General features: G+C 33.3%; 1 pseudogene; it reads right to left on the reverse strand.

Moving 5' to 3' along the window:
- Positions 1-4,829: 4,829 nt before the first annotated feature.
- On the reverse strand, positions 4,830-6,665 carry LOC145034002 (berberine bridge enzyme-like 8 pseudogene; annotated as a pseudogene).
- Positions 6,666-13,559: the final 6,894 nt, after the last annotated feature.

A 13,559-nucleotide genomic window follows, 5' to 3' on the forward strand; every position in this document is an offset into this window, starting at 1 on the left:
TGAAAGAACATAAGATTAAGGAAGAAAAATAAAGGAATAAAACATACCCATATGGAAGGAACGAACCAGCGGCTCGAAAGATTGTCCAAAAATTTGCTTGTACGTCATGTGCATAGAAATTCATCGTGGATCGACGATATTGAATGATATTTCTTGAACAATGAATGAGAGGCATTGAACTACAATCTCGCGATGGGGTGTCAGCTTTTGATAATCAGGGAGACAGGTTGAAGCCCTTGTTACAATGAAGAAGTCCAATCCCTAAATTGAACCTTAGCACTCATCGACCGATGCTTTAAAAACGAAGGAAATCCAAGGCCTTAGGAGTTGGTAGTTGGTTGCCACCACCAACAGTGGCCTTTTCTTCCTTCATTGATTATGATATGCTCTCTCTTAGGCTTCTTCTCCACTAGGTGTACAAAACACCTTTCGTTCTCCTCTATCATAGTCTACGAACCCCAACAAGTTCTTGGTTCTCATCTCATCAGAGCGTTGCTTCAATCAACCATAAAACATTGCAATCGATCTACGGATTAAATAAGTTACCCCCCCCCCTTTTCGTGTATTCTTTTAAACATCAAGCACGGAAAAGGAAGAAAAGGAAAAGTATAGAAAGACATTGATTAGAGGAAGGAGGCGGTGAAGATCGCTTCCATGGGTAATGGGTGACTAGAAGCAAAATCGACAACAAAGTGGTTAATCAATCAGAATATTTTTTTGTTGGAAGGCGTTGGTGTTTAAGAAAGTGATAGAAAGAAGCGAAAATGAAGACCAGATTTGAAGCAATCAGGTGAGAAAGGCGGTGGTAGTGAAAACAATCTACTGGACTGGAGGTAATGGCAGTGAGCATATTTATCTTCTGCCACGTAAGGGTTTGTTGTCAGAAAGTATTGTGAGGTATTGTGAGGAGGTGCAAAATTTAAAATGTGGCTAACAAGGGACAAAAACTGTGAAAATGTTAAAATTTCTATGACAAAAGTTTTAAGGAAGAAAAATACATTGTTCCTAATAGTTATATATATATATATATATATATATATATATATATATATATATATATATATATATATAGGTGGGTTCAATTGAAAAAATAAAAAAGGTTGAGAATGGGGGAATCATTCTCAACCACTCATTTAATTAGCCTCTAAACATAAATGACACGGTGGCAACTTGTAAATGTGATACAATAGCCTTCAATCACAAATACATAAGTGTAGAGAATTAGATAACAGTTGAAATTATTCTAATCAATCGTTTATCAACCAAATTTCTCTTCTAACCTTCAACAATTATCCAGATTTCTTCAATTAAATGATCGATCAATGTAATCCTGTGTTAACCAATCATTGATATTCGTCAATAACATGTGTTGACAGCAAAAATTCGTTTTTTGCTCTTTCAATCCAACCTTCAATTCTGCTTAAATATGATCAGATATTCAACATCTACAAGTAATTATGCTCCTAGCATTATTAGATCAACATCATCGATAATCAACAAAAAATCCACTTCATATCATTCATTCAACATCGATTCTCAAATAAAACTTCAAAATTGAGGTTAGAAAAAGATCAAATCGTTTTTTTGTTTGAAAATTTTCATATAATTCTCTATCTATCTACTATTTTGTAAGATTTAAATAGTCAAAGTATCATGTTTTTAACATTTTTAAAAAAGTTAAATTGTATGCACTCCAATTGTTTGATGAAATGCATAAACTAAATTACCATGTTATACTCATATATGAATATGTTTTTCTCACCTAAATCAGTATATTATCATTAAAACAAAAAAACGAATATGCAAGTCTGTATGTTATTCATATGTGAATAATATATAAAAATTATATATATTTGTTAAAACACATTGTAATATTCATATGTGAATATACTGTGTAACATTCATAAGTGAATATATCATCTAATATTCACAAGTGAATATACCATGTAATATTCACATATGATATACCATTTAATATACTATGTAATATTCAGATATGAAAATATTATCTAATATTCATAAGTGAATATATCATCTAATATTCATAAGTGAATATAATATGTAATATTCACAAGTGATTATTAAAACACAAAACAAATATGCAAGTCTGTATGTTATTCATATGTGAATAAGATATAAAAATTATATATATTTCTGAAAACACCTTGTAATATTCATATATGAATATATTGTGCAATATTCACATATGAATATACCAACTATTATTCATAAGTGAATATACGATCTAATATTCACAAGTGAATATACTATGTACTATTGTCATGTGATATACCATGTAATATGGAGACGAGTCATAGCACATAGATAATCCGAGTCCATACCACATATGTCACTGTCACGTAAGATGTGGTCTTGTAATGCCCAAGATTGGGCCCTCGAGACTACAAATGCGTAGGAGGAAACCTCGTAGGCCGAATACAAACCCAAACCACCGAAACGAATAGGTAAGGAAGCCAAGCGCCACTGAATGTCTCTAAAGAAGGGGCCTTCACATACCACCATATCCTCGATAGACCTGCACAATCCCTTGTCAAAGAATAACGCTGCCTCTTCTATGTGTACCGCCTGACATGTTCTTAAACCAAAGAAAAGTTTTGCAATGCCCATACATGATCGAAGCAAAAGGAGCTCACTCTGTGGGTCACATAGTTGTGGAAGAAGGGCCTTCAAATAAACAACATTGACCGCTCTTTTCATGACCAACCCGCTAATAAACCCCGCATCTCTGCTAAATCGTCCAAGATATGGAAGTCAATTTCGATATGACTGTCAGACAGAAAGCAGTCTTTGAGTGTCTGCGGGCGCCTCATGCTCAGGATTTTCTGCTAACTATCCCTATTGATGGTCTTGGCCAACATATGTCTCCTGTGGAGTACCGAACTATCCTTCGTTACCGCCTCATGATTCCCATATTCCCAATTGACGAGATATGGCCAATTTACTGCAAGGCATGTTTGGATACCTTTGGGGAACATGCGGTTCATTGTAGAGAGCTCCCTGGTTTCAAGTATAGACATGATGTGGTTCGGGATGTTCTCTTTGATGCTTGTCGGCGTGTTGGTATATGTATGAAGAAAGAAAGCGCCAGTGAACTTTTTGACAGACCCGTAGGATGGCAGGTCCACACTTAGACCGGCTGGCATTTTGGTCTTTGGATGGATAGGAGGGAAGCATGCGTGCGTGGATCTTACTGGTGTATCTCCTCTCGTTGGTTTGGGGAGCGGAGGTTTCGTAGCTGGGCATGCCGCTTTGAAAGCCGCTGAGTGCAAAGTGGTAAAGCACGACAATGCATGTAGAGAAAATCAACATGTGTTTGTTCCTTTTGCATTCGATACATTTGGTTTTCTCGCACCAAAGGCGGTGGAGCTCCTTAACAGAGTCCAACGGGTCATGCATTCTAATGTTATATCTCCTAGATCCACAAATGTTGTTTTCAAAAGAATAGGTTTTGCCATCCAAAAAGGGCTAGCGGCGCAGCTTGTTGCCCGTTTGACTTCAATCGATATGTATTGAATTCAATTTGACTATAAACTGTAAATTATTTTTGGGTTAAAAAAAATATATGAAATATCATCTAATGTTCATAAGTGAATATATCATCTAACATTCACAAGTGAATATACTATGTAATATTCACAAGTGAATGCATCGTCTAATATTTAAATACGAATATACTATATTTATTATATGCTATATTTACATATAAATGATACTAAACTATACAAAAAAAATTAATCATATTTTTTATTCATAAGTGAATAACGATGTACTGTAGTAAAAACTAATTCATTTTTATTCACTTGTAAATAACGAAAGCTGAAACAATAAAAAAAATAAATTTTTAATTTTATGTTAAACTATATCAATATAGATATATATTTATAGAGAATAAAAAATTATAAATTTTAATATATTTAAAATTATTTTTAGATAAAATAATTTCTTAAAAAATAATAAAATAAAAAAACTAGTTTTTTGTACATATTAGAGTAATGATTAGCATAGTTTAATGAAAATATGTTTTGTTGGAAAACACATATGCATTCCTTTTCATTTCGGTCGGTACCTTGAAGGTTCTTGTAGCAAAAATAAATGATTGGCTGAGAACAATTCTCCATTTTCAATCTTTTTTTTTTTCTTAATTGAACCTCTCTCTCTCTCTATCTATCTATATATATATATATATATATATATATATATATATATATATATATATATATATTATTGAATGTGAATAAATAAAAGACATCTTCAAAATCTTTTTTTATAAAAATATCTATATGTTAAAACTGTTTACTTTGTTGACTTTTCCTTATAAAATAAATTTATATAAACTTCATATTTTATTATAAATCAAACAAACATTGTAGGTTGCCAATAAATAAAAAAATTTATAGTATAATTTTTATAAATATGTTATTAAAATAAGGTTAATATTATATAAGGTCATTTATTTTGTGATATTTTTATTTTTAAACCTAATCTTTTTTCTATACGATACGTGGACATTCATCGATGATCACATATTGCGTATTAAAACTCAAAGATATCAACTTATACCAAACGTCTTCTAGTCTAGTCCAGCGGTATCTGGTGTTGTGTTCATCCTTGAAGTCAAGGATTAAGTCTCATTGTGAAAATATATGAAATAATTTAGGAGTACTTTAGTATATATATTTGTATTCCACATTAAAAAAAAAAAAAAAAAAAAAAAAAAAAAAAAAAAAAAAAAAAAAAAAAAAAGATACCAACTTATTCATCATTCAATTATTTAAGACATTGCTTAGAATAAATTACATCAATTTGCATATGTTTTTTTCACACTTAAGTAATGCAAATTTAGAACCCTCTTAATATTCTTTTATGAAATAGAAACATAAAATATCTTTTTTTTTATAAACTACAAGCATATAAAATACATCATTATTATCTGGATTTGGAAACTTGTTATCTTGAAAAGGCCATTTATTTAACAAAAGAATACAAAGTAGTACGTACTGGGCCAGGGAATTGCGCAAGTGAAATTACTTCCTTCAAGATGACAAGGTTGGGATACTTTGCTCATTCCTAAAGAAATTATTAGGATCAACTCTCGTCTTCACCATCGTTAGCCTGTTGTAATTCGTCTCTTTGAAATACTTGTGCCCATAAATCATCCCTTCAGCGTAAGCATTCTTGCCATGGCTGTTGACACCAATGTCCAAATCCCTGTAGTTCAGAAATGCTGCCCTAGGATTCTTAGAAACAAATGGAGTCATGTAATCATACATCATCCTTGTGAAATTCACGTATCGTTTGGCTGCTTCAACGCCAAGTTCTTCCCAGTTTACTTCATATTGAATCTTCGCTATGTTTCCTGATCGATGCGGGAAAGGCTTTGCAAATTCCGAAATTTCACTCATTCTTCCACCATATGGGTTGAAATCCAACAGTTGGTTTTCAAGTTCTTTCATCTTTTTAAATATGAATTCGAATCCTTGTTTTGAAATAGGTTCTTTCACGTAATCAGATTTGATCTTTAATGGGTTGAGTTTTTCACCTGTACGGCTTAGAAGAGCAGTAGTTGGAGTACCGATGGAGAAGTCTCTGTAGAAAAGCACCGACTCAATCCAACTCATTTCAATACAGTCCGACTTTTTCAACCCTAATTGAGGAAAATCCTTGTTCATGAGTGCAACAAGTGCTGCCGACTTTCCTAGGTACAATGTTGGAAATGTTGCACGAATAATCTTTTTCCCATTTCTGTTGTTTATGACGTCAAAAGTCATTCGAACGAAAACGTCATTATCGAGTTTATCGGCAACTTGTATCCACCGGTGAGCGATGGTGCTGAGGTTCTGTTGTGATGTTCTTTGGATGTTGAAGACTGTCACAACGGGAGGAACACGAACCAGTTTGATCTTGTATGCTAGAATCACACCAAAGCTGACACCACCACCACCTGTGATTGCCCAAAAAAGTTCTTCACCCATGGACTTCCGATTCAGAAGCTTGCCATTCACATCGATTAACTGAGCATCAACAATATTATCGACAGCGAGGCCATATTTTCTCATCAAGTTACCGTATCCTCCACCACTAAAATGGCCACCAACTCCAACAGTAGGGCAAATTCCAGCGGGAAAAGCATGCGTGTTGCTTTTCTCAGCAATTCGATAGTAGACTTCACCAAGAGTCGCACCAGTTTGGACCCATGCAGTTTCATCTTCGATACTTATATTTACGGAGCATAACTTGAACATGTCAACAACGAAGAAGGGTTGGTTTGAATTGGTCACATAGGAAAGCCCTTCATAATCATGGCCTCCGCTTCTGGTTTTCATTAGCAGGCGGTGTGTTTTGGCGCACAAAATAGCTGCTTGAATGTGTGAAGGATGTAAGGCAGTGATGATTAGAATGGGTTTGGGAGTCGTGGATTCATTGAAGCGAAGGTTACGGATGTAAGCTTGAAAGATGGAGGGAAAAGAGGAGTTACGGGAGGTGTAAAGTTGTCCATTGATCGGAAAAGAAGGGTCGGCTCGGTTGTTTAGACATCGAGTGAAGCGATATGTAATGGAAGTGGAAGTTGCTGAGGGTTGGGAAGAGAGCAAGACAAGGAGGAATGGAAAAATGAGGTTGAAAAAAGAGATGATTGCCATTTGTTGTGATATGGTATGCATGGTTTGAGATTGATACATGCAATTAATTTATATACATAAACCAAATTCATCTTTCCAATCAAGCGGGCCATCAGAAATGTTGAGTTAAACCTACATCAAAACTCTGATTGATTAATCAAGTCTTCAATTTTTGGGAATTGAGTTTAATGAAAACATGATTTCTTATATCGATTAAAAAGTTGTGGGTTAGAATCAAACATTATATTGATATTAATTATACTATAATTAAAATGTAAAATCATTTTCATTTTCATTAATCGTCTTATGATAATTTAATACATCATTTAATACTTCGAAAATTAGCAAGTTTGATGGCCTAATTTAAACAACAATATTACTATTTGTTGTATTTTCTTTTATTTTGTTTAATTGGAAAGGCATGTACATTTAAATTATTTTATTTATTATTATTATTTTTAACAACAGTCTAGATCGTAATTTTTAACAAAACTTTTATCCATCATGTATACTACTTCAACGCTCGGCTCCGTAATATACGTAACAGCTTTACAAGAATCGGTCAATGAACTTTTAATGATATTTCCATTTAAGTAATTTCTTTTTCATGCTTCCTAAATATCGTTAAAGGGTAAGATGTTTATTGTTTCATAGGCAAATGAGTTGCACTTTTGGGAACACATTTGCAGACCCATCTTGTCTTCGATTATACATATAGTTTAGATAGTTATCTTAATATATGGGATGCAAATGCTATATTTAAAAATAAAATATGCTTAAAATGCTTTGAGATGAATATATATATATATATATATATATATATATATATATATATATATATATATATATATATATATATATATATATGAAAAAAATGGAAAAGTGAATATACCCTTAAGGATATATAAGTTTAGGTACTCAAACACACCATAATACATCATTTTGTTTAATATATTAATTATTATGTTCTTAAACTTCAACCCCTAACTTGATTACTTTTAAGATTTTCGAAATTTCACTATTATCTTCCTCTTGGCTCTTGCATCATATCTTTTTGCCGACCACCTAATAGGTTATATATAATAGTTGAAAATGAAAATTATCTAAAAGGAAGATAAATGTGTAATTTATAAAAATAATGAAAGTAAATCAAGTTAGAAGTTAAATTATAAGAACATTGGACAACTAGAATGTATTATATGAATCAAAACTATGTGGTATGATGAATTTTGGTACCTGAGCTTATATACCCTTAATGGTATATTCACTTTTCCTATATATATATATATATATATATATATATATATATATATATATATATATATATATATATATATATATATATATATATAGACACACACACATTAGCCGTTTACCTGCGCCAAGCGACGAGTGGGAATAATATTTTTTAAAAATTAGTTTGTTCACACGATTCGTTCTTTTGCGCAAATAGTTTGTTAGATTTAATGTGTGATTTCAGCTAAACCTCATTTCATCAAGTAGATTCTAATTGTCGGGTGTTAGATAGTTTTCATTGAATCGATAGTTACCTTTAGACGAGTAGTTTTGTTTCAGAAACATGTCATATTACAAAAAGACGTAGTTTATTAGTCAATTGTTTTTTTAGGATATAGGTTTTCGTGTTTCCCATTTGTAGTTTAGTGCTTAGGACTTAGAGTTTAAAATTTAGCATTTAGTAGTGAAGAATGTTGCGGGGTTGGAAGGTATTTCATAGTCTTTTATTACTAGATTTGTCACTGTAGTTACTATAAAATGGTGAACAGGGTGCTGGTATGTTATGATAAAAAAAATGAAAACATTAAAAATGAGAATTATCTATAATCTAAAAGTCAATGTAACAACAAAAAATAAACAATGCTCAAAGATGATAGAAAGTTGAGTTTTTTCAAATCCAATTCCAACTACAGAAATCACATGTTGTTATCTCAATTCACAGGTTGAGCTTCTTCCTCCAACGTTATAGCATGGCCCCAACTTAGCGTATGGCTTCTATATGATTGCCTGAAAACAATGTTGGCCAAACAAATTAAAAACCCTAGGAGATGAAATGAGTCAATGAAACGGAAAAACCAAACATCTTTTAAACAAACAGATGAACAAAAATCCATCTTTGGCAACATACCATGGTGACAAAACCTGTATCCCATGTAGGAATGGCGATGGGGCGGGTTCGGGGTGGGGCATGGATTCCCAAACCCACCCCGATAACTTTCGGGTATCTTATCGGGGCGCCCCATTGGGTTTCGGGTTTCCTCGTCGGGTTTCGGGTATCTTATCGGGTTTACAACAACTGATAATGAAATCTTTATTTTCTTTTAGGGTACCCCAATGTCTTATAAAATATACATGTTCTAGCAACTCTTTTAAATTAAAAACATGATGCATCACTTTAATAAAATAAACTGGACGTTATATAAAAAATTATTTGATTTAAGTTTTGTTTAATACGTCAAAACACATAAAAATGATCATTAACACCAGATTGTTAATAACTAAAAAATTGTCCACGATAAGTATTTTATATTTGAACGTGTACAATTAACAGCAAAATTTTTTGAACATATATATATATATATATATATATATATATATATATATATATATATATATATATATATATATATATATATATATATATATATATATATAATCGGGGCGGAGCGGGTCGGGGCGAGGATAACCCACTCCCTGCCCCGAACCCGATAAAAAAACCCGATAACGACCCGTTACCCGATCCGAAATGATCGGGTTTCGGGTTTCCCCGTCGGGTTCGAGTTTTTTTGCCATCCCTAATCCAATGCAATTGGTCAATCCTAAAATTCGTTAATAGAAAATAAATTAGTTTTAAAAGGATAAAAACGAACATGCTCCATGATTCAAAATAACGGAACATAAGTGGAATTAGAGTCTGTTCAAAAATAATTGAAGCTTACTGAATCGAAATAAGGTATAATAGAAATTAGAGTAAACTACAAATTTGGTACCTATAATACACTTAGAATTAAAATTTGGAATGAACTTGAAAATTTTGTTTAAGCATAAGGACCAAATTTGTAATTTACTCTAAAACTCATATCAATAAGTTATTTTTAATAAACAATACAGTAACTAGTAAAAGAAATTCTAAGGATATGTGTCATTGAAATATTATAAAAATGGGAAATCTCCAGAAAAATCCCAAAATTTTAATCCAATTTATGAAAAAGTCCCAAAATAAATTTTATTTACAGAAAAGCATAGAATACCGGTTAAAACTTCGAAAAAACCCTTTTCGGCCGGTTTCGCAGATTTTGCCGGTATTCTGTCCTTTTTCGTTAGTTTGCTCAAAATTTTGGGACTTTTCAAAAAATTACATAATAACCAAAATATTGGGACTTTTTTGAAAATTACCATGAAATTAATGGATATTATTATTAACAAATCTTTCATAAATGACATAATAACCAAAATATTGGTGGCCTAAGTACTCCTCTATTGTTTCCTGACCACTCAAACTCTCTACGTTCTTCCTATGCATTGTTGTGGGTATGATGGTAAGATGAAGTTAGTTATCATTCCTCTAATGTTGGTGTTCTTCTTATGTTGTTTAACCTAACTACCAACCAACATTCATACCTTACATGTTAACTATCATCGGCTAACACACATCTATAAAATGTGAAAAGTGAACCCTGAATGATAATTTATATGGAAACAAGTGAAGGGTGATTATCTATTTAAATTGTCATTCAAAGTTTACTTTTCACTCTCGATAGATGTGTGTAATTTTATGGTTGTTACCGGGTAATGTTTGAAGGTTAGGTGGTAGTTAGGTTAAAGAACATAATGAAAGATCTATATGTTCGTGTAATGATATTTTCTAATAACACATGATCATATAGCATCATGCTTAATAGCAAGTAGACACTTATTGGTTGTGTATTAATAAATATTATCAACAATTGTATTGGTCACGCCTAATAGAATACTTCTCACTATGACACCCACAACGATACATATGAAGAACATAGAGACTTTGAAGTGGTCAACAAACAATTGAGAAGTACATAGTCGACCATTCTATTTCTAGAAATTAACAACAAATATATTTCCTTTGTTTATAATAAAAAAAATATTTTTTATGTTTATAAATGATTTGTTAATAATAATATCCATTAATTTCATAGTAATTTTCAAAAAAGTCCTAATATTTTTGGTTATCGGGTAATTTTCAGAAAAGTCATAATATTTTGAGCAAACTAACGAAAAAGGACAGAATACCGGCTAAATCTACGAAACCGGCCAAAAAGGGTTTTTTCGAAGTTTTAGCCGGTATTTTGTGCTTTTCTGTAAACAAAAATTAGTTTGGGACTTTTTCATAAATTGGACTAAAATTTTAGGACTTTTCTAGAGATTTCCCTTATCAATATATTATAAGTTCTAATATATTAATAATATTATTTAATTAGTATTTATCAAGAATTAATTTGGAATTAACTAAGTGATCAAAAGAAGACTAATTAAATATATGGGTTGATTGTGTAAATCACTCATACTTGTATAGTGGGCTAATGCTCCATGGATTATCAAGTTGGACTAGAACCCATAGGATGTTCCATGGTGTTTTTGAACCCACAGATCCAAGAAATGAAGAGTCATGTCAATTAGGGTTTACATGCTGTAACCCTAATTATGACACACTATATAAACAACATGTTGTAGACCAAAATCGGCACTAGTGAGAAGAAGAGGGCATCGCCGATTTTAGAAGTGTTGTATTTCTCTCAAGGTTATTCCAAGTGTATTTGGTGCTGTGTGAGACATTTGAGGCATCACACTTGAGGTGCTAGTCTCACAAGGTTTTTCAAGTAATCCAAACTGCTACAAGGTATGTTTTCTTGCTTACTTTTATGTTTAAAAGTTCCCCATGTATGCTAGATAGGATATAAACCTTGGAAATCAAATTTTGCATGTATCATAGTAAAACATAGATCTAAGGTTTCTAGGATTGCATGTACACCTTAGAAGTGTTAGAATGCTCAAAACCCTTCAATACAATTATAAGAATTCATTCCTATCTACATTGAACTCATCAGGTCAACTCTGACTGTTCTTCAGGTTCTATTGTAAAGTTTACTATGATGTTTGTATTTTCTTTTTCGTTTCCATTTTTCACAGTATATCCAATATGCTTATATTCACATTTGACAATATTTCCTCTTGAAACATCCCAAAAATACAAGCCAAAAATTACGTTTATAAAATCATATAACAAACATAATGTTATCACCATAAAATAAAAACATCAACCATGTATCTCAAAATCTCATAAAATCTATCAATATATAACTTTCTCATATAAAAATATCAGAGTAAGCTCCCAGGCTAATAACATTGTGGTGTGTGCCATTCCATCAACCTGAGCTCTTCCCTTTGCTAGCTAAAGCACTTGAAACCAAAACTAAAAACTGTAAGCACGAAGCTTAGTGAGCTCCCCCAAACTACCACATACCATACAAAGCACATATAACAAATAACGTAACTCTAGGACTACTCCCAACTGCATTGAGACGAATCACGACATCGGCTTACCCGACATCGGACTCTTGTCCGACATCGAGCTCACCCCGACATCCGATTGCATCAGGCATCATGCTCACCCCAGCATCGGGCTTATCCCGACACATACATAACATAATCACATAATCTACAGTAGGCTTACCTCGACATCGGACCGAAGCCCGGAACAAATAACATATAACACATAAACTAACATACATTGGGCTTGCCCCGAAATACATAATACATGGCATAATGACTAACATACATCAGGCTTGCCCCGAAATACATAATACATGGCATAATGACTAACATACATCGGGCTTGCCTCAACATCGAGCTAACCCCAAAACACTTAACAGATAACATATAACATAATCGCATATACTGCATCGGGCTTGCCCGACATGGGACTGGAGTTAGGGACACATAACACGTAACAGATATACATGCATGAAGCGCAAAGACCTTTAGCATAATTCACTACTTCTCGGGACTGCCCCGACATCGGACCGAAGTCCGGAAACATATAAACTGCATTGGGCTAACCCTGGCATGGAGCTCACCCCGATGTACTATAACTACATAAATGGGCCATCATTGGTGCCTTAGACCCGTTCCTACTGGAAGGAAACTGACCTCGTATGACTGACTGCTAAAAACCGGAGTGAGAATTCCCTGACTGCTGTTCTAGATGCTCTCCGGCTATCATGACCAAATAAACACTTAGTAAAAAATGAGGATTCTTCTATGGGTGAAATGACTATTTTACCCTTCTGATCCAATTTGGGCCATGACCCAGGCCTAATCCATTCTAGTCTTTCTAAACTCACTAAGGCCCATTAATCCCCAAATGGCCAAATTTTCTAAATTGGGCCCAACTATTAAAAATGGGCTTTCCTTTCCAAACCTGCTAAACCTTAAGCCCTTAACTAACTTCTGTAGGCCCAACACAACCCATAGCTACTATGTCTAATACTTGGCCAAAATGAGCCTAATAATAATAAGTGCATTGACTGAGCGTATTTTGAGCGTACCTCTATACGTTGCACGTACAGCTGAAAGGGCTTGTACATTGTGCGTACTGACGTGTACGCCTAGCGTATTCTCCAGTTAAGCCCTAGTCTACAAAACTGCTTAATCCCTTAAGACACTACGTCTAAACTACAAATCTGAGTCCAATACTTCATCCTAGCCCATAAAGTCGATCGCTTGGTGGCTTGCAATCCACCAAGTGAGCCCAACACTAAAAAAGTGATAAAGGACCATCATGGAAATGGCTAGATCTCTTGCATGGCTTCATAAAAGCCTCAAATCTTGCAACTATGCAGCTAAAGGAACACATTGAGCTTCAAGGGTGGC

The sequence above is a fragment of the Lactuca saligna genome, chromosome 3 (genome assembly GCF_052625555.1).
Source record: "Lactuca saligna cultivar CGN05327 chromosome 3, ASM5262555v1, whole genome shotgun sequence".
Lineage (NCBI taxonomy): Eukaryota > Viridiplantae > Streptophyta > Magnoliopsida > Asterales > Asteraceae > Lactuca > Lactuca saligna.